The sequence below is a fragment of the Mercenaria mercenaria genome, chromosome 14 (assembly GCF_021730395.1).
Source record: "Mercenaria mercenaria strain notata chromosome 14, MADL_Memer_1, whole genome shotgun sequence".
NCBI lineage: Eukaryota > Metazoa > Mollusca > Bivalvia > Venerida > Veneridae > Mercenaria > Mercenaria mercenaria.
In genome coordinates this window covers 17,613,939-17,634,640 of record NC_069374.1, presented here as the reverse complement: position 1 = coordinate 17,634,640, position 20,702 = coordinate 17,613,939, and positions in this window count along the sequence as shown.

The window sequence follows — 20,702 nt, the reverse complement described above, 5'->3', positions numbered from 1 at the left end:
CATACGTCAATCCTACATTGTATTTCATTACAGTTGTCCGTAACATACGAACGAATTCAGTTTACATTTTACATAATGATAGGAAATACTTAGAAGTATGCGGAAACTATATCTTCTCGGTTATTTTATACAGAAGCCGATATTCTTGTTTGTGTAAAATGTTAACATTAAGTGCTGAGCACGAGCTATTGCATCTTAGTATCTATCAAAGGACATAATTCGATGATTGTATTTTAGACTGGTTAGACTGAAACATGAAATTTCATTTTTGAATAAAAAAAACGCGGGGAGAAAAAATTATATAGCCGATGTATGTGCAATAATTATTTATATAACAAGTCTTGAGATCAATTGAATACGGAGTGTATGTGACGAAAATGTCTTATTATATAGTGTGATTGCATGAGAGAGGCAGTTTGGAGAATGAATGGCATGCACTTATTAGAAATCTTTACTAAACTACAAATGAAAAATATGTTGCAATCGTTCGCTACTTACAGGAAAGTGTGATACTGAATCAACTAAAATGTCATAGAGATCAATTGAATACGGACTGTATGTGACGAAAATGTCTTATTATATAGTGTGATTGCGTGAGAGAGGCAGTTTGGAGAATGAATGGCATGCACTTAATAGAGATCTTTACTAAAATACAAATGAAAAACATGTTGCAATCGTTCGCTACTTACAGAAAAGTGTGATACTGAATCAACTGAAATGTCATAAAATGACAATATGACAAATGGGTCCCTTTATTAGACATTTCGGTATGATACTGATTAATGGCATAACTATATTTTCTAGTATCTAACCAGATAATCAATCAGATCAGTGGTAATGTCCGCTTACGTCATATATCTAACAAATAGTCCTGGGAAGTATTTTTGCGATACATGGTTAATTTGCTAATCATACTTTGCCGACTACAAAAATGTTATATTTTCATCATATTTCCTTTTCAATTGTTAAGAAGATAAAAACCGAACATATATTTGTACATTTGTCATATTTTTAACAACAGAGTTTGCTTCCATCAAACAGAACAACATCAAACAGAGCAACGGTGACGTTACCTAAAGAACGTTCTCACGTTATCACTTAGCGGTGTTATAGTAATTTTGACGGCTTTTCTTTTGCGGTTCAAGAAAAAAGAACGTACTAATTTTTAATGGAACGGATAGGAAAAATGTAAATATATGTTCTTGTAGACACGACGCTACAGCTCCTATATACTTTGAGTACTTTTGTACTGCCTCGATGGCCTAGAGGTAGAGCGTTCGTTTCGAGCGGCGGGTTGGGGTGTTGGTGAGGTGGGGGGGGAGGGGGGTCGTGGGAACGAACGCTACCTGACCGCATTATACAATGACGTGAAATATGTTACTTAAAACTTCGTCGTTTGGTGCTAGCATTAAGAGGATATTGTTAGGCACGAAGGTAGTAATTCGCCGGATATGCCTTCGTGGTCCACTCGAGTGTAGTCTGTATCAATATACAGTGCAATTTTCCCGCCTAGTAAAGGCCATTTTCATGCCAGATATAAGCTTTATTGATGCTTGTATGTAAAAAGAACTACGATATATGCTTCAAAAATTGAGTCGAAGCTGTCTGGTAAAATGAAAGTGAAAGTAGGCATTTCCTGATGTCTACCTACACAATATTAGCGTTTTCATCACGTGTCTCCGTCACGTGACCATGGTTTCAACCCCATAGTTTTGGTATTTTTGATTGCCTAAAGACAGACTTTCAAGACAAGGGTAGTCTCACAGGAAGTGAAAGACTAGAAATGCTTATAAAATATATTATAAATTGTTGTTTTTAGATAGAAATAGTAGCGGATGCATTTAATACCTTCTAACCTATTAGGACTGCTTAGCCCTGAGTCAGTATTATATGACTGGGTGGGGTATCATGTCATGTGTTGACGGCACTGAGGCAGCACTATAAAGCTGGGCATCATGTTCACCCTCGTTTATATTGGTCCGAGAGCTCACGGACTTTTATTGCAACAATTGAGGCCAAAAGAAATTTATACATTTTTGGAAACAATATTTCATATCCTCCATGAAAACCCATTTCTTAAGTGTCAAAGCCGTGCCTATCTATATTTTGTTCACTTATGTTTGTGATAGGGGAGGTAAAACTCACTTGTTAAAATTTAGGGGGTAGGGTAAAGTTTACGTCTACCAGTTTTTTCACTGTTTAATTACAGTAACTATCTTATTGTCAGTAAATGTATATATGTCAACCAATGTCAGAAAAAGAAATTCATCAAAAAGGAATGAAGGGCAAACCTGATATTTAAGGTCAAATGTCAAATTTATGTACAAATCACAAAAATTGGCATATTTGAAATTTATTTTTATTCTTAAAAATTAGTTTGTTATCATAAGTCACTTAGCTTTATATATGTAATGTGTTTATATAAGTCAAAGTCAGAAATGTAAATCTTATTGCAGACTGTCAAGGTCAACTCTGATAATTGAAGGTCAAAGTTCATTTTCATGCAAAAATATGAAAAATGTTACATTTACTTTTACTAACATTTTTGATATGTATTCACATTGTTAGTGACTGAAGTTAATTCGTTTTAATGTCTGTATGTCAGGCAAAGTCGGCAGTGCAAAGGTAACCACAAAACTGCCAAGGGTAAAGCATATATCAAAGGTCAAATGTCAAATTTATGTGAAAAATGACATGAATAGTTTCCTGTTTGAAATATAACAGCTATTTCTGATCATTATTTGTAATTGCTCGTGATTTATTTTAATGTATATATGTCCCACAATGTCAGTAATAAAGCTATCGTCTAAAATCAGACAAGTTCAAATGTGATATTAAGGGTCAAAGTTCATTTTCAAGTAAAAGAATGAAAAAATAGCTCTTTAACTTTTCTTCTAGTTAATGATATTTTGTCGATATTAATCAACAATATCAGTTCATTTTAATGTATAAAAAGAAGGCGATGTCTGGTATGCACATATTTTTTCAAAACATTCAAGGTCAACCATAATTTCAAAGGTCAAAGTTCATAAAAGTGAGTAAAATGTTGCACTAATATCACCTGTTTGTAATAATTTTTATTGTTTAAAGATATTTGTTTTGTCATTTTAGTAACTAATCGTTGTTCATTTTACTGTATATATGTCAGACGATGTCATGGAAGAGAAAATAAGTCAAGGTCGAACCTAGTATTAAGGGTCAGGGGTCATTTTTGTGTTTTGTGTAAAAGATCAAATTGTAGCATACTTACTCATTACTTTGATCAAAAATAATAGCGCTTGTTAGAATTTTCTGTTTGCAATTTATTTTAATGTTACATCTCAAGCAAGGTCATGAAGGTAGGTCTTATCCAAATAAGGCAAAGCCAAACCTATTATCAAAGGTCAGAGGTCAAATTCGCGTGAAAATTAGCAAAAAAAACAGTATTTTTGCAATTATTTTTCATTATTTTTTGAGGGTATATCAAAACAATTAACTAATTATTATTCATTTTAAAGTATATAAAACAGATTAAAGGTCAAAGGAGAGGGCCTTAAAATAACTCGCCATTATGAAAAAAAACTGGCTGGAACAAGTTGGGGAGTAAATGCAAAGATCCTCTGCAAATCTACACAGGCAACGTACGGCCAATAGCAGAGTACGCATCAACCTCATTGGTACCTGCTTCCAAAACCAGTAAAGATAAACTGGACAAGGTTAAATTTCAGGTCTGAAGATAATCCCGGGGCAATGAAAACAACTCCAATAAAAATAAATGGAAAAGACAGCCAACCCTGAGCCATAAGAGACAAGGCGAGAGAACAAAGCTTTCGTGCATGCAGAGAAGGCAAAGAGACTACCATCCCACCCACTCCACTCAAAACTCGATGGCAGAACCAAGAACAGACTGGAAAGGCAGAGTCTTAACCACATCGTCAAAAAACTGCAAATAGGGAAACCAGCAGCACTGGACACAGAGGCAGAGCCGCTCGAGCCCAATGAATGGGTTCCCATACAATGTGCTCCAAAGATCAGATTGGAGGTGCCGGGAGTAGAAGAAAAGGGAAAGCAACATTAGCTTACCAACAATTTCTAACGCTAGAAATGATCAATAACCGCTATCCAGCACACTCTTGGATCCAAGCATATACCGATGGATCAGTGGAAAAAGCTGTTCAGAAAGCTGGGAGTGGTGCCTACATCAAATTTTCAGACAGCTCCTCCTTCATACTCTCTCATCCAGTCAGCAAGAGATGCTCCAACAACAGATCCAGATGTAAGCCCTCACATCGGCGACACTCGAACTGTATGGGCGAGGAGAAAAGGGACAATATATTCCTAACAGACCCAAAGTCAGCTCGTCAGGCTCACTCAGCAGGTCCATCAGAGAACTTATTCAGACAGCTGTTGAAACACATCAATATCCTGCCTGAGAGCAACAATGTAGCATTTCGATGGATTCCTGCACATGTGGGCATAGCTGGAAATGAAGCTGCGCACAAACTTGCAAAGACAGCAACCAGGCAAATACAGCCCCAACCTCCAACTTAATATAGATAATCTCAGACTCTGTGGAAGAACAGCTTTGCGTCAGACTGAAAGAACATAAATGGAGGTTACCTGCCAAATCAGGACTGTCTACACAAGCTAAACAGCCAATTAACTGTCTTCTGTCTGCGCACTGAAGAAGACTGTGGCCTGAGAAAACATATGAAGAAGCTGGGAGCTGCAGAGAAAGCTGTCCATGCGGATCAGAGGAACGAACAAACACCGTTTCACAATCTGCAGAGCTGTTCCTATCTGGAAGAAGCATGCCAGAAAGTTTGGCCAACAGACATCCCATTTGAGACCAAGCCGTGGAGAGATGCCAGCAACCTGCAGAATACGGTGCAGATCATTGCCGCATCTAATCATAAGATATAAAACGGCCATAAGAAGATGGAAGGCAGTAAAGAAGTAAATAAGTAAAGGCCAACATTAAAATGAATTAACATCAAGTTATAACAAGTTATGTTTGAACAAAGAAATAAAATAACAGTGCTATCTTTTGAATTTATTACCCGAAAATGAATTTTAAACTTTAACATCAGGGCTGATCTAGACTCATGTCTTATGATATCTTCATTGTTGGCATTGACCCATATATATACATATAATAATGACAAAATACCTTTAAACAATGAAAATTATTACAAAAATGCTTTTTTGCGATCTTTCACGCAAATTTGACCTTTTACCTTTGATATAAGCTTTACCAATCACTGTTTTTGAAATTAGATCTGCATTGCTGACATTGATTTACAAATAAACATAAGGCAAAATTATTTTCAATGAACAAAATGACAAGATAATTTGTAACGAAGAAGAAATTAAAAATGCTGTATTTTGAATTTTTACATGAAAATGACCTTTGACCTTTAATGTCACGTTTGACCTTGACTTATTTTTCCTTATTATTTCAACAGTAATATTGTCAGTTGTATATACTTTAAAATGAATACTGATCAGTTTTACTAGTAGTGACAAAAATAACCTACACAATAAAGAAAAATAATTGCAAAATTCTAGTTATTTTGCGAATTCTTACACAAATTTGACCTTTGACCTTTGATAATAGGTTTGCCTTTGACTTATAAGAACAAGACCTACATTGCTGACCTTGCTTGACATGTATACATTAAAGTGAATTGCTAACAGTGAATTATAACAACAACCTATTTTTGGTCAAAGTAGTGAGTAAGTATGGTAAATTTTGTGATCTTTTATACAAAAGTGACCCCTGACCTTTAATACCAGGTTTGACCTTGACTTATTTTCTCCTCCATGACATCGTCTGACATATATACAGTAAAATGAACAACGATTAGTGACTAAAATGACAAATAAATACTTCTAAACAATAAAAATTATTACAAACAGGTGATATTATTGCACTATTTTACTCACTTTTTTTGACCTTTGACCTTTGATATTATGGTTGACCTTGAAAGTTTTAAAATTATATGTGCATACTAGACATCGCCTAACATTTATACATTAAAATGAACTGATATCGTTGACTTATATCGACGAAATATTAGAAAAGTTAAAGAGCCATTTTTTCATCCTTTTACTTGAAAATGACATTTGACCCTTAATATCACATTTGAACTTGTCTGATTTCAGACGATATCTTTATTACTGACATTGTGGGACATATATACATTAAAATAAACCACTAGCAATTTCTAATAATGATTAGAAATATCTGTTATTTTTCAAACAGGAAGCTATTCATGCAATTTTTCACACAAATTTGACCTTTGATCTTTGATATATGCTCTACCCTTGGCAGTTTTGGGGTTACATCTGCACTGCTGACTTTGCCTGGCATACAGACATGAAAACAAATTAACTTCAGTGACTAATAATGCGAATACATATGGAAAAGATTAAAAAAGTAAAAGTAACATTTTTCACATTTTTGCATGAAAATGAACTTTGACCTTCAGTTATCAGGGTTGACTTTGACGTTTTGCAATAAGATTTGCATTTCTGACTTTGGCTGATATATACACATTATATAAGTAAAACTGAGTGACTTATGTTAACAAACTAATTTTTAAGAATAAAAATAAATTTCAAATATGCCAATTTTTGTGATTTGTACATAAATTTGACCTTTGACCTTAAATATCAAGTGTACCCTTCATTCCTTTTTGATGAATTCCTTTTTGCTGACATTGGTTGACATATATACATTTACTGACAATAAGATAGTTACTGTAATTAAACAGTGAAAAAACTGGTAGACGTAAACTTTACCCTACCCCCTAAATTTTAACAAGTGAGTTTTACCTCCCCTATCACAAACATAAGTGAACAAAATATAGACAGGCACGGCTTTGATACTTAAGAAATGGGTTTTCATGGAGGATATGACATATTGTTTCCAAAAATGTATAAACTTCTTTTGGCCTCAATTGTTGCAATAAAAGTCCGTGAGCTCTCGGACCATATGACTACAATTGCGAAAAAGACGCCTATGCCGAACACACGCACGCACGCACGCACGCACGCATACGCACACACAGTTTTGATTTTGAGTTTTCCTTTTCATATTTGATGAAATACCATTAAATTCCTAAACTAACTTTACAATTGTCTTCTGTCTTTATTCCGTAACGTCACGTCTTTTTTCTGTATATTTTTGTCCACTAGACTAGGCGGCTGGAAAACATATTTTAATCTTTATATCATTTATGAAAAACAAAACTGGTTAAAAATTTACTCTAAGTAGGGCTCCACTGGTGACGTAAAAGACTTGCACTTAAACAGCAGCTTATTGTTATTTCGCATGCATATCGCGGGACAGTTGTGAATAATTCAGTTGTCTGTCATGCCGAACAGAATTCATTGCAAATAAAAGAATAAATCATGAATTTAGTAGTGACAAGCATTGTCCTTGTAAACAAAACAAAAGCTATATAATTTAAATTGTTAATTTGGAAAAGACGAAGTATAATCCTCGGGTATATTGTTCTATTGTAGTGTTTCATTAAGAGGTTTTCGTTATTTTCGTGTCATATCAACCTTACCCCGCTAAATTTCTATAATTAACTTGTCCATCTTTCAGTTTGGACAGTACCATTAACTGTTCAAAGGGGTGCTTACCAAAAACATACTGACTGAATGGCGAACAGTGCAGGTGATGATCAAACTGCACGGATATAAGGCTGATCATAATCGCCACTGGTCGCAAAGGCAGAATCAATCGTGTTTAGCATGATAATGTTAAATACATTCTGTGCCTAACTTGATGAAAATGAACATGTTGAAAACTTTAACCTTAAAGACCCACCACGACCTAGTGACCTACTTTTTTCACCCACAAAAACTTCATGAAAATGATTTTCATAATACAGGTAATATGCAGCTATACTACAAGTTTTCAGGTGGTTTTAGCAGATTTGGTTTCACAACTTCATCTGCAAACATAATCAGGAAATCTCTTTTCAGCAAAGTTTCAAACATGTAGATGAATAACTATCTTACACTGTAGAATCAAACTGTGGTTGAAATTTAACTAAATACACTGATTTCTGTTCAGATTGCTACAGTAATTCAATAAAATGTTAAGATATTAAACATATTGTCTTGGACACTGTCAATTTGTAACTAAATCTCATTCATTTTTTCATGCAAATCATGTATAATTACCATCGTGGAAATACAAAAGAATACAGTAATTTTGTTGTGTGTCTTTAATTGCGGGCGAGCAGCTTTAATAATACAAGGTTATTTGCTCGGTATCTTTTCTTTGCGAACCAATCCTACTAGCATAATGTAGGGCCGGCTCATGAATATCATCATTGCTTCTGTCCTGGGTGGATTTTAGAGAAGCTATGATAGCAGCCTATATACAACATGGACGTATTGTAAACAATACGTATAATTTCATTTGATTCATTCCTCTACATTATATAGATAAGGGATATTATCATGTTTGTGTACGTTGCAGTTCGTATTATTGGCATTGGATTGGAAAGAAACTTTAAATACGCAAGTTGCCTTTAGCCCAATTTAGATTTTTCAAATCTCTTCTATTCCCTGCACAGAAAATTCAGGCAAAAACTGTGACTTTAAAAAAATAAATCCCTTTAAAGGTGCCAAGTTAGAAACATTGCTCGATTTTATACATTTCATCTAGAACATTAAATATTTAAGTCACATTGCTATGCCCTCGTCATGGTTAAAGGGTATGCATTATTATGTGTTATTTTGCAGCCTTTTCATGACAAACATCGCTCTTCTGCCTGCTATCACTAAAACCAGATACAGTCTTTTTCGCTCGATGTCTCATTTTGTTTACTCCAAACAATTTTTTTTAAAAAAAACACGTAGCTTATATTTGCTTCATATGCCATGAGACAGTTATGTAGTTATCGTAATACGTCATAAGATATCGTGATAAAGGGAAATTTTCTGAAAAGATCATCACAATAGTTTATTGTTTCCTGGAAATATTATTGCGGTAATCTACATATGACCCACGCCATGAGAAAACCAACATAGTGGCTTTGCGACCAGCATCGATCCAGACCAGCCTGCGCATCCGCGCAGTCTGATCAGGATCCATGCTGTTAGCTTTCAAAGTCTATAGTAATTAGAGAAACCGTTAGCGAACAGCATGGATCCTGACCAGACTGCGCGGATGTGCAGGCTGGTCTGGATCCATGCTGGTCGCAAAACCATTAAGTTGGTTTTCTCATGGCACGGCTCATATGTATATCGATACGTTTTTCGTAGGTATACCCACAGCTTCCTACTATAAGCTGGACAACTATTGATATTCTGTCAGAAATTATCTTGATATTTCAAACTTTTCTAGAAACAAGAGCTGTCTCCATAGGATGACACATGCCCCCGATGGCACTTTGAATGAATAGTTATGGCCGATGTTAGAGTTTAGGACCTTTGACCTACGGATCTGGGTCTTGCGCGCGACACCTCGCCTTACTGTGGTACACATTCATGCCCAATAATTTTAACATCCATGCATGAATGGCAAAGATATGGACCGGACACGCCCATCAATGCACTATCATGAAATATGACCTTTAACGTCTAACTGTGACCTTGACCTTTGAGCTACGGACCTGGGTCTTGCACGCGACACGTCGTCTTACTGTGGTACACATTCATGCCAAGTTATTTGAAAATCCATCCATGGATGACAAAGATATGGACCGGACACGAATGCACTATCATGAAAAAAGACCTTTAACGTCTAAGTGTGACCTTGACCTTTGAGCTACGGACCTGGGTCTTGCGCGCGACATGTCGTCTTACTGTGGTACACATTCATGCCAAGTTATTTGAAAATCCATCCATCGATGACAAAGATATGGACCGGACACGAAAATTGCGGACAGACTGACAGACTGACAGACCGACAGACGGTTCAAAAACTATATGCCTCCCTTTGGGGGCATAAAAAATATTTTATAACGATAGTGCTTTCTGGAAAGTCCAAAACCTTGCTGGAAATTTTAAGATATTATCGTGATAGCTAAATGCATCTTTTGGCAGTTCCAAACATTGGCGCGAAATATTGCGCACGAACTTCTTAGAAAATAAATGAAAATGACATGATTTATTGCTGAAATGTTTTATTGCTGGAAAGTTTACAATATTATCGTGATAGCTATCTAGCTATCTCGTGGCAGGAATATGCCACCATAGATTTGTGCTTATATGAATATTTCCAGGTTTACTACTTTTGAAGTGATGTCAACTTTTCCCAAGTATTACAAAATGCAAAGTCTGTATTTATACAAAACTTGTGACTTTCATATTTTTCGATAAACTACTGTGGTATGATGAGCACATGCATCTTTTAAATATTAAATTATCTCGTTCGCACGACATCTTATCTCGAGCCCATGGCATCTTATCTCGAGTACTCGACATCTTATCTCGTGCGCACGACATCTTGATAATATCTTGAACACGCAACATCTTATCTCGAGCGCTCGACATCTTATCTCGAGCGCACGACATCTTATCTCGAGCGCTCGATATCTTATCCTTTCTCGTGCGCTCGATATCTTATCTCGTGCGTATCTCGTGCGCATAACATCTTATCTCGAGCGCTCGACATCTTAACTGGAGCTCTCGACATCTTATCTCGTGCGCACAAAATATTATCTCGAGCTCACTACATCTTATATCGTACGCACGACATCTTATCTCGTGCGCACAACATCTTATATTGAGCGCACGACATTATCTCGTACGCACGACATCTTATCTCGAGTACACGACATCTTATCTATATATATTAAGGCCCTTTATGTGTATTTAGGCCATCAGCAAAGACATACCGACAAGTAGATATTTACGATTAATGATGCTTACTGCATGTAAGAATAGCAACAAATCGTAGTTCGACTGATAATATCAATAAGCACATTGTCAGAAAAGTTCTAAAATTGCATGCATGAATTATGGGGAAACGGGGAAATTCTTTGATATATGGGCGAAGCCTACATACTAAATTTTTATTTTTATATTATCATATTCAAGGACTTAAATTTATTCCTTTGCGTCATCACTGAATTTTTGCTGCCTTTTTATCAGTTTGAGTATTTAAATAACTACCCTGCGAGAAACGGTTATGAGTATAAACGAAACAAAAACAGAAACGGTGGCAGTCGTATTTTTTTACTGATGGTCTGAATACACACAAAGAGTCTTCATATATATATATATATATATATATAGATAGAGAGAGAGAGAGAGAGAGAGAGAGAGAGAGAGAGAGATAAGATGATGTCGAGATAAGATGTCGAGCGCTCGAGATAAGATGTCGTGCGCACGAGATGGGATGTCGAGCGAGCGCTCGAGATAAGATGTCGAGCGCTCGGGATAAGATGTCGTGTGCACGAGATAAGATGTCGAACGTTCGAGATAAGATGTCGATCTCTCGAGATAAAATGTGTGCTGTGTGGCAGTTCCATAAACTACCAAAGGGTATCATAAATTTTCTCTAAATTGTCATAAAAAAAAGAGTTACGCAGAAATCAATTATTTTTGTGGTATCTAATTCCTTCCTCGCTTTAATTTAAGAACGAGCTAATTTATTACAAAACTATGATACGCTTTTATAGAACACTCTTCAAAGACACAGTCTTCCTATTTTTATGCTATTTCCTTCATAAATAAAGGAATTGAATCACTTCAACCACTTCATAAAGTTGTGAATTTTGTTCTGAGAAAAAAAAAGACAAAAATGTGTTATGAACTTTACCCTTAAGGTTCTCTTTCATCAAAGACTGAGCTTCATTTATTTTTCTGCCAACGAATCAGACTACTTCATTCTTCCATTCCATATATTAATAGATCGATAGTTCGAACATTATTAGCTCTTATTCACAAATAATTTGGCCTCTCCACCAAGACAGAGTCACAATCCGCTATATTTGAAATCACTCATATAATTTCGGTTGTATCAAAACAATATAAATCCCATTAACGCTCCCCCAAGGGCCTTGGATGACCACATTATAATTATTGAGATTCAGGAAATCTAATGCTAAGCTGACGGTCCAGAAATACCATGCCTGGCTGTTCATTTCAGAAAGGTGTGATTGTAAACACCTGTCAAATATTTACTGTTTTTACTGGAAATTCATCAAATAAAGGTTTTATGTTTGAACTTCTAAATTCATTTTTGTGGCATTTGATAAAGGAAAGTATAATCAATTTAGATAAAATAAAAACCGAAAAAAATGTCAAAAAAATGCCAATTCACTCCTCAGTGTATCCTTAAAGAGAGCTCCATTCCCGCCCGTTATGGTTACAAAGATGTAAAATATAAAATTATACAATATTTTAATAAACATAATAAACACGTTCAAAGGCGCTTTACATACAAGGGCTATACTAGTACAGACACATTATGACGTCTAAAAAAAAAGGGAACAGTTCTATTTTTCAGCTTTTTTTATCTTATTTTTTCACCAAGTATTGTCTCAAACCATTTAGAGTTAGGAAATAAATACAAATTAAAGAACATAAACGTTGAAAAATTCATTATGTTACTGTATTTGATACGATCGCTTATAAGAAACAAAAGTTTCTAAATAAGATTAGAACTTTCTACTCACTTCTGTAACTTCTTATACTACATGTAAACAAAATACTTCTTAATTTTTTTTTTCAAATGTTGTTGTTTTTTAATTTGAACAGCATTTTATTCTGAATCTTAAGTTAAAAATATAAAGATTCAAATTTTTATTTGAAATAACTATAAATCTGTAAGAAATTAAAAACCAAACTTACATTGCTGCTTACTGGAGTCCTGCGCCTTTATTCCAGAAATGACAAAATCAGAATCTGCCTGCCAAGCTTGAATAGTCTCTTTTCATAATTTTATGACGCAGAAAGAGCATTGAATATCATTATAGAATTATAAATTTTTAATCAAATACGTAAATCTTCTATGCTTGTTTATGCACCTCACACGGCGGACAATTCGCGGACTGAGGAGCCCGATTTGAAAATAAAAAAAATACGCGATAAAGGTACGCTGAAAAGAATGTGTAAAAAAGACGATGCTCAGTTAAACAGGAACTACGATGACTGAATTTTGCAAGTTGGCGCGTCTGAAGAGTGCCAACACACCAAAACAACTAACTAGCGAGCTAATAGTACAATAAACGTATTTGTCATATTGGCGCGCTAATTTGTCGTTAGGCGTGGTGTCTCATTGACACAGTTGAAAGGCGCCAACAGGCCTGAACGACAAATAGGCGCACCAGTACGACAAATAACACGCCTGAACGACAAATAAGCGCACCAGTAGGACAAATAGCACGCCAAACCGACAAATAGGCATACCAGTACGACAAATAACACGACTGAACGACAATAGGTGCAGCAGTACGACAAATAACACACCAGAATGACAAATAGGCACACTAGTACGACAAATAACACGTCTGAAGGACAATAGGTGCAGCAGTACGACAAATAACACGCCTGAACAGCAATAGGTGTAGCAGTACGACAAATAACACGCCAGATCGATAATAGGCGCAGCAGTACGACAAATAAGACGCATTAACGACAAGACAAATATGCGCACCAGTACGACAAATAACACGCCTAAACGACAATAGGTGCAGCAGTACGACAAATAACACACCAGAATGTCAAATAGGCGTACCAGTACTACAAATAACACGCTTGAACGACAATAGGCGCAGCAGTACGACAAATAACACACCAGAACGACAAATAGGCGTACCAGTACGACAAATAACACGCTTGAACGACAAAAGGCGCAGCAGTACGACAAATAACACACCAAAACGACAATAGGCGCACCAATACGACAAATAACACGCCAGAACAAGAAATAGACGTACCAATACGACAAATAACACGCCTGAACGACAATAGGCGCAGCAGTACGATAAATAACACGTCTGAACGACAATAGGCGCAGCAGAACAACAAATAACACACCAGAACGGCAAACAGGCGCGCCAATACGACAAATACGACAAATAACAGGCCTGAACGACAAATAGGCACACCAGTACGACAAACAACACACCAGAACGACAAATAGGTGCACCAATACGACAAATAACACGCCAGAACGACAAATAAGCGTACCAGTACGACAAATAACAGGCCTGAACAACAATAGGTGCAGCAGTACGACAAATAATACGCCAGAACGACAAATAGGCGCACCGGTACGACAAATAACACACCTGAACGATAATAGGTGCAGCAGTACGACAAATAATACGCAAGAACGACAATATGCGCAGCAGTACGACAAATAACGCGCATAAACGACAAATATGCGCACCAATACAACAAATAACACGCCTGAACGACAATAGGCGCAGCAGTACGACAAATAACACGCCTGGACGACAAATATGCGTAGCAATATGACAAATAGCATGCCTGAACGACAATAGGCGCAGCAGTACAACAAATACACGCATGAACGACAAATAAGCCTACCAATACGACAAATACTCTATGATGTTATGTACTGGCTGGGAAGGCTTACACACTCGACTTCTTTTTCTCCAGAAGGCTAGCCAGTGGCGGAGGCTGAAAGCGAAAGGTGACGAGCACACAACACACAGCACATCACACTTGACGCATTATTAGAACAAATGCAAAATCATTTTGATACGAAATCCTAGGAAGATTCATCATGCCTCAGAAGGCATAACGGCATATACAAGAAAAGTATTCTGTGTTTCGGCGATATATGTCCGGCTCATAACTGTAGCTATTCATTCCAGTAGTACTGGTCATAATATTTCTGATTTTAGTTTTATGCCTATTGAGTGTGTTAATGATGAAATAAACAGGCTGCTGAAGGAAACTTTTTGCATACATAAATTAGGTACTGTATATCCACAGGGCCTCAATTCAAAGACAATGTATAATATAAAGTAACTCATTTGACATTATTGTATTATTTTCTCCAAATAATTATTTGAGCTGTTTCTTACATATGTTACAAGCATTTCAGTTATAACTGGTACTTTTATATTGTTTGCTTTCATGGCAGTCCTTATCAGTAGTATTATTAAATCTTACTGATCCTGACTTGCTGTTGTAGACATGCTTTTGTGCACACTATTGATTTGTTTTCAAATTATCAATTTCACAGTTATTTTCTCATATAATAGTTATTTTATGATAGTAAGCATACATTGATATTTGGTACTTATTTACTTTAATATTGTTCTTACAACTATATGTTCTGTAAGTATTTCCAATGGTGACTTTGAAGAATTGAAAATCCATATTCATAATCCCGCGGCAGATGTTAATGTTACTATTAAAATATCTGAAAAATATGGTGGCTGATTTCTGCCATTTCGTGTGTTCGTGTCGGCGAGGCGACATGTCAAAGTAACGAAAACACGAAAGGTCGAAATAATGCTTATTTGTCGTGTGTTCGCCTTTCGACTTTCGAGGCGAATACACGAAGTAACGAAACATTGAAGGCGAAATAACGAAATTTCAGAGGCGAACAAACGAACTTTTGCATTAATCACTTTTCGTGTCGGCGGGTATTAAAACTTCGTTATTTCGCTTTCAATGTTTCGTTACTTCGTGTATTCGCCTCGGGAGGCGAAAGGCGAACACACGAAAATTTAGATGTTTTCGACCTTTCGTTACTTCGACCGGCCGACACGAACACACGACAAATGTTTCGTGTAGGATCTGCCTTAATACACTATAATAATGGCGCAAAATGGGGCGTAGTATATATACGAATTTTATACCAGAAATGAAATACTTGAAGAGTGACATGTTTATTGCATATTAAATTGAGAAAAAAAAATTGTATAAATGGTTATTTAAACGCATTATCTAGATAGCATTTAATGTTCAGGTCGGCGTAATGATATTCCCCGTAAGACTGACAGAAGCTTAATGTATGTACAAAAATACTAGTGATAAAATATCTACACAATGACATCTTTTATGGAATATAAATCAATATCTTTCGTTTTAGGACAAATATTATTTTATAAATGGTAAAACACATTATTTAGATAGCATATTCATTCTGCAGCATATGTGTAATTGTTTTGCGCATGCCTACTTGAAGGCGAATACAGGAACACGACATGAACAAATATGCATCCTTTCGACCTTTCGTGTTTTCGTTACTTCGACATTTCGCCTCGCCGACACGAACACACGAAATGGCAGAAATCAGCCACCATAGAAAAATATTCTATGGAAGCAAATAGTTCGTTTTGAAGCCAAAGCACAAAATTAATCATCGTATATTGTAAGATAGCAGTTGTAAACCCATGAAGCTAAACAGAAATAGAACATCGAGCTACCGGCTTGGTAGCCTAGGTAGAGCGTCCGCTTCGAGAGCGCGAGGTCGTGGGTTCGATCCCTGGCCGCGTCATACCAAAGACGTAAAAAATTGATACTAGCAGCTTCCTAGCTTGGCGCTCAGCATTAAGAGGATAGTGCTAGTACTGGTCAGCCCGGTGTCAGTATAATGTGACTGGGCGGGATATCATGCCACGTGTCTACGGCGTGATATTCCTGTGAGGCAGCACTATAACTATATGACTGAAAAACTGTTGAAAAAGACGTTAAATCCGAACACACACGCACACGCGCACGCGCATGCACACGCACACGCACGCTCACACGCACGCGCACGCACACGCACACGCACACACACACACACACACACACACACACACACATTGAACAGCGGATAGATAAGAAATAGTTGTGAGACAGTCTATTCCTGATTAAATTCTGCGCGGTTACATTTAGAAGATATCACGGAAGCTCAAAGTTGGTTCAGCTTAGGTTATTCTACGATTGATAATGCTTTTATTCCTTTACACTTTTGCCAGAAGCGCAGAAAATTGCATGTAGCATTTATAGATTTCAAAAAAGCCTCTAATAGTGTCGACAGTAAAACTGTACCCTGCACTTTTGGGTCATGGCGTCCAGAGTATTTTATAAAACGCAGAAAAGGGTATTGATTAAACTGTTAGAGAGTTAGAAACGTCAGAGAGTATGGCTGTTAAAGCTACATGAGTTCTATTGTCCTCTTTGAATCACCTAACGCCAATGCAAAGAAGGACATCGGACATTATGCAAGGGATTATGCCCAAATTTCAATGCCATTTCTTGACTTCAGTAGCTAATAATTTTACACAATGACTTCAAATACTCATAAATAAGTTATATTCCTATCGAACTGTAACAAAAAATAACTTTATTTCATCTTCGTTTTCTTGAAATTCGAACAGTTTGTGACTAAGTGTCATATTTTTGAAAAATTTAGCATGTGTATTTTTAGTGAAATAAGTATAATGCATTTAAGGCATGTCTATTATAAAATGTTTTAAAAGAATAAATAAACTTTTTCCATGCAGATTATCAGTTCTATTAACATGTTTAATAATAAATGAAAAGCAAAATATAAAAGTGGAACAAAACTTTTGGTCACACAACTGTACGTCAGTTCTTTCCACAAGAGTACCCATGATAACTGATGCATTGATCATAGCCTATTGTTTGTTTTCTATACATCTGTTGCTATACTGTATTTACACATGTACAATACAGACCGGGTATTACGTGGAGGGTTATATATTGAATACATGCAGTGGTGTGGCTGGCTTTTTTTCACTGGTAGCGGAGGGGTGTAGGAGACTGTCTAGACCACTGTGGGTTCAGGGGTACCTGGGTTTTAGCATTTTATGACACATTTGGGAACGTTCTAGATGCATCGTTTGATCTTTTGAAGGTCCCGTGATATTGCATTTTTGGTGTGTTTAGTTTTTTCAGTTTCCTAAATTATCTGTAGGCACAGTCCTTCTGTACTTATGTAATAGCATCTACGCCAAAGAGTTATGCACATTTAGCCTATATTTCTTAATGCCTAGCAAACATTCGAATGTGCTTTTTGTTACTCCGATACATAAAAGAATAAAACAGCATAACAATACATGTAGTAATAAAATACCGACTGGTCTCATATATCAATGGAACAGAACTTCACTGGGTAGTATCAGCATTTATGTAGCTATTCTTGGGGTGTCAGTGTTAGTTCTTTGGAGATCCTTACTTGTATTTCGGTAGACTTCGGAATAAGTTTCAGACGTGTGGGTGAATTGGTGATAATTCTGGGGGTGTCAGTGTTCGTTCTGGGGGCGTCAATATTACTTCTTGGGCGTCAGTGTTAGTTCTGGAGGCACCAGGGTCAGTTCAGGAGTTGGTTTCTGGCGTAGTTATGTTACAGTTTAGGATGCTGGATCCAGTGGCTCGAATTAAAGCGAAGGTTGTTCTTAAAATGCATTCTAGGTGCGCCATAATTGTGTCTTACAAAATGTAAAAAGGCATTTGCACCACAGTGGCACTGTTCCCATAGAAGTTTGTCTATATCTCGTTTACAAAGGGTAAAAAGGCATTTGCACCACAGTGGCACTATTCCCATAGAAGTTCGTCTATATCTCTTTGTCATGTTTAGGCTGAAGACACATACATTTAGTTGTTTAGTCTAAGCCGCTTGCTTGGTTCATAACCTGCGACAGACGTAGTTGACACTCAATCGACGGTGTGGAGTCAGATTTCCAAAAGGCAACAGACCTGATTGAAAAATTCATAAGATATACTTATCAGGATCAGTCTGCTTTCAAGCTTGTAAAATTCATTTGCTGACACACTGTATGTAGTTTTTTTCAATTTTAGACACTTTCCCCCCTGTGACCAAGTACCATTTCTGAAGCATACGTATATATTATAATTACTTACAAAGGCATGTGAAATATTTTGTTGCGTCGCTGGGGCGAAAGATGTTGAAAACGTAAAAATAATCAAAGTTCATATTTCAATAGAAATGAGAATGAGACATGTCTACAAAGTCTTTTTGTTCACAAACTTGTAAAATTAAGTCGAATATATCAAAAAATTGTCTTTAACTATCTTTACTATGCAATTTCAGAAGTCTAGCCCTAGGTCAGTTTTACTTAATTGGATAGACAATCTGAATAGGAAAATGTCCGAGGTCCTTTTGCTTGTTTAAGGTAAAAATTGTACCTTTCCTATTATATGGACCGAGATATGGGGACTTTACCGTATGGAAGATACTGAAAGAGTTCAAATCATATGCCTGTAAACGAATTGTGTTTCGAGCATGTAATGCTGCAGTTATGGGCGATAGTGAAAGATATCCGATGTAAATTATTGCAGCTAAACGTTGTATCAAGTATTGGCTTAGAACTGTGACTTTGTCCCCAGACAGATATGTAAGAAAATGCTATTATATGCTTTTATGATAGTATCGGATAAAGATATTGTGTTTCGATTTGTATAAAACTGGATTTGGCTATATATGGGGGAATCAGTGTGCTCCGAATGGAATATTGTTTTATACCAGTATGATCAAAGATTAAAAGACATGTATATGAAATTATGGAACAATGAGAGCAGCTGCAATAGTTCAAAACTTATGTCTTACAGATATTTTAAAACCTCTTTTAATTATGAAAGTTATCTTGACGTATTTGATATTTAAAAATCTCATATATCATTTGGTTGCACCTGGAACGTTATCACATACATTAGTTATTGAGAAGGGTAGGCATGTTGGTATAGAAAGAGAGCCAAGAAACTGTTTCTTTTGTGAAAACGTAGTTCTTTTTATTGGTTTGTCCGTTTTATAATACTATTAAATCAACATACATTCACAGATATCCTACCCCACATAAATTTAATTTTCTTATGAAATTACATTCCTGAGATCTGTATATGAGCCGCGCCATGAGAAAACCAACATAGTGCGTTTAGACATCTGCATGGATCCAGACCAGCCTGCGCATCCGCGCAGTCTAGTCAGGATCTATGCTGTTCCCTTTCAAAGCCTATTGCAATTAGAGAAACCGTTAGCGAACAGCATGGATCCTGACCTGACTGCGTGGATGTGCAGGTTGGTTTGGATCCATGCTGGTCGCAAACGCACTATGTTAGGTTTATCATGGCGCGGCTCATATACTTTTTCTTATCAAGTGGGTAATTTTTTGGCGTTGTAAAGTGCAGCTAAAAGTACTTATGGAGAGTATTCACCTTTGTCTCATAAGATTTATTCGCAAAGTCATAATCGAAATTCCAGTTATGAATATAGTTATGCAGTTTGGTAAATGATATTTCATTAGTGCTTGTGAATTTGTTTATCTCATTCTCGTTATATACTATGTGTAGTCACACGCATAATTGTGTTTATTCTTTATCTTTGTATTATATATGTGTATGGGCGGGAGACCTTTAACGCAAAAAAAAAAACCACAACAGATTGAGTATTCATAGTTCACAGAGACCACCTTGTTTACACACTACTCCAAAGGCTACCAGTAATTCTTAAAAAATACTGAAAACTCACGCAGGCTGGACCATATAATGATGCTACAGACCAATTTTGATGAAGATCCATCAAGTGGTTCATGAGAAGAAGTCGTTTACGTTTCTATTTTTTAGCTCTTGTGGCCCCAACAAGGGGCCAAGTGCGCCCATTTTACCAAACTTGATAGAGGACCTCACCAGGATGCTACAGACTAAATTTGGTGTTATTCTGACCAGTAGTTTCAGAGGAGATGTTTAAGTAACAAGAGGGCCAAGATGGCTTAGTTCGCTCACCTGTGTAACATGCC